Genomic DNA, 3436 nt, shown 5'->3' on the forward strand with positions numbered 1-3436 from the left:
CGTGTGAAATTTATTTTTTATATGAGAAAGAATACATATAAACATTAAAATAGATCTAATACACATGTCAAGTTATGTATTCATACAGGATTATACTAGTATATCCTCACATTATGGGGATGGTTTATATAATCTTCTAAATAGTTTTATTTATAAGAAAAAAAATTATGAATCTAAAGATGGTGAAGCTGACTCTGAATCAGAATCTTAAGCCGGTGAAGCTGAAGGTGATGCTGAAGCTGAAGCCGGTGAAGTTGAAGGTGATGTTGAAGCTGAAGCTGGTGAAGCTGAAGGAGATGCTGGATTTGAAGTTGGTGAAGCTGAAGGTGAAGTTAAACCTGAAGTTGGTGACGCTTAAGGTGATGCTGAAGTTGAATCTCCACAAATAGGAGCTTTTCCTGTGACTAAAGGTTAGACATGAGAACATTTAGCTCTTGCTGGGGCTCCATTGAATGTGAGATAAACATTATTGAACTCCACACCTTCGCACGGTACACCACTACTGCAAATAATAGTCACTCCTTCTGCTGTTCCAGATGTGCCCTTAATTTGTGATGGATTCTAAACCGTACAAGAAGTAATGTTAGTCATATAACTTCTAATTTTATAATTAATATATAATTAAAGATGATGTATTGATTACCTTTTTGGAACACTTGTTCCATGGACAATACTCTTGGTCAATGATGATAGGGTTCATAACATCAACCATGGTAATATCTTCAAAATGCATATCAGTAATAGTAATTTTTCCTGGTTCATCAGGCCAAGTCTTAATCCTCACACCATTTTCAGTTTTTGTTAGAGTATAATTCTTAACTATTAAACCTGCTACATTCTCTTCAGTTGTTAACTTTCCAAGGCTTCCAACACTAATACCATGTCCAGGTCCACAATTCACATTTTCGATAGTTACTTTTTGGCTACCATCACCCAATGATATGCAATCATCTCTAGTACCAATGTTGCTATTAGTAATTGTAACACCATTTGATATTCCTATATGGATTCCATCAATATTAGGACTTTCATCAGGGGCTATAACTGTGACAGCATTAAATGTGATATTGCAACACGCCAAAACCATAAATTGAAAATATTTGTTGTCCTTAGATGTAACTCCAGTCACCAATGAGTTGGTGAGAGCATGAAAATAAATATTCTATTGGAAGGAATTCAACCAATAAATTTAATTATAACTGTATAATATGAGTAAGATTTTTCATTATTGAATATAGTTATTTATTTGTGTTTACCATTGCACATTTAGATGAATTAGTATCTTTCTAAGCAATTGGAGCATGTTTCCATGTAGCTGCACCATGACCATCAAAAACTCCTTTTCCTGATAAGGTAAAGGACTCTATAGTGTCAAACCTGATCCATTGTTCAGCTCCTTTAAGGTCATCATTGCTCATAGGTGCATCAATTGTGCCATTCACTTGAACTTCTATAGGAGCCTTACAAGGACCTTTAACTTCTAATAAACCCATTTTGTATGTTCCAGCCAAAATCAGAATTTTGGCCGCAGTTGTTGATGCACATGCTTCATTCCAAGCAGTTGTGAAAGCCTTATTGTATATGAAAGAAATAATTAATTATAATTTATAAGAAATTAATTAATTTTCTTTGAATTTTCAACTCGACAAGAATAATTATTTCGAGTCATTAAATAATTATTTTTGATAAAAATACTTTAAGAAACAAGGATGAAATCATCTAGTAGGGTTCCTAAAGCGTAAAATGTGTAGTTTTAAAGTCACATTGCAATTGCAATCCGATGCAGATGCAATTATATATATATATATATATATATATATATATATATATATATATATATATATATATATATATATATATATATATATATATATATATATATATATATATATATATATATATATAGTGTTGGATTAAGTTGATCTTCACTACTAAAAATATTATGCTTTCCTTTGGAATTTTCTGTTGACATTGGTTCCAAGCTAAACCTTCGTAATTATTTAGGTAGGAAACCCGCAAAAACTATTCCACTGGTATACCCAGAGTTAAATCAACAACATATTAAGAATTTGTGGATAATTCTAAAACCAATATTTTAAGAATCCGTAGGTAAATCCACAACTAATATATTTCTAAAAAAGCTGGAAAAATTAATTATAGCTTTTAGACATCATCATTATATATTTACCATCATGGGTCTAATCATCATTTCTTCATCTTCAAGGAAAATTTGTGTTTTCATCGGCACAATTTGATACATGATGCACACCCAATATAAAGTAGTATATAGGTACATGATTGACAATTTGATCATATCCATTGAAAATTTCACTAAGTCCCATACCTGATTTAATTTATGTTTAACGTCGTTGTTTTCCCCTTGGATATCTATTGAAAATGGATTTGACCTTGCCTTGTGTTTCTTTAGAAATTCCAGCTGATTCCTCTGTCGAATTTGCAAATTGGAATTTCTTTGCTAACAATAGTGTAAATGGTACTGATACATCTAAGAGCCTATCTACAATGTTATATATACATGTCTAGAAGAAATAATATACATAAATGGAACATGATCCACATGATCTACAACGGTAGACCACAATCCAAAAAGTTCGATCGCCAAAACATCAACAAGTAAGCTTATCGTTGCCTAATACATACATAGAATTACCTGAAACAACAATAATATTCAGGTGACATAATATTCTCAGCAAGTTCTCATATCTTATGGGTCCACTTGGCTCTAAATGGATCTCTTATCAATTTTTAACTTAACTCATTCCACTTGGTCCTAATTGGGCACACTTACAAAATATAAAAGAGACTTAAGCATTTAAGGGAATTCACACTTCATACGGAAAACACACAACAGGAGTTCACATAAGTCAATGAATCCTTATTTGGGAATGTCCAACAACGTATCTTTCACCAACCGATCCTACGTCTTGGACTATGGACACTGGTAACAAATCTCTACTTCCTAAGACCATTACTCCCCGACCGATCCAAATTCATGCTCTATGAACACATGCCATGATTTTTCACACAACAAAGATTTTCTCTCCGACCGATTTGAATCCACTGACTATGGTCATGGGTCACAAGATCCACCAAATAACCATTCACCCTCTCTGTTACTACTCTATATGAGTTCCGAACTGATGATACAAACAAATAAGGGTTGTTCTCAAATACACGTCTGGTTCATCAATCACAATGTGATGATTCTCATTGTCATACCCCAATTTTGTCTGGGCTTGTTGAAGCTTTCATTGGTGTTAATAACTTTAAAGCATGATGCACAGACTTAAAACATGGGGATCTTACCGAAGGAGGAAATTTGGGTTTTTGTTGTTATTTCCCTAAGTTATGTTCAATAAGGTAGCAAAACCCAAATTTGAGGGTCCATACTGGATCAAGTCAATCAAACCCTAAT

At 33.0% G+C, this 3436-nt stretch overlaps 1 pseudogene; it reads right to left on the bottom strand.

Annotated features, from left to right (window-relative positions):
- Positions 1–411: 411 nt before the first annotated feature.
- On the bottom strand, positions 412–2990 carry LOC127090674 (polygalacturonase-like; annotated as a pseudogene).
- Between the last annotated feature and the right edge of the window lie 446 nt (positions 2991–3436).

Source organism: Lathyrus oleraceus, chromosome 1 (assembly GCF_024323335.1).
Source record: "Lathyrus oleraceus cultivar Zhongwan6 chromosome 1, CAAS_Psat_ZW6_1.0, whole genome shotgun sequence".
NCBI lineage: Eukaryota > Viridiplantae > Streptophyta > Magnoliopsida > Fabales > Fabaceae > Lathyrus > Lathyrus oleraceus.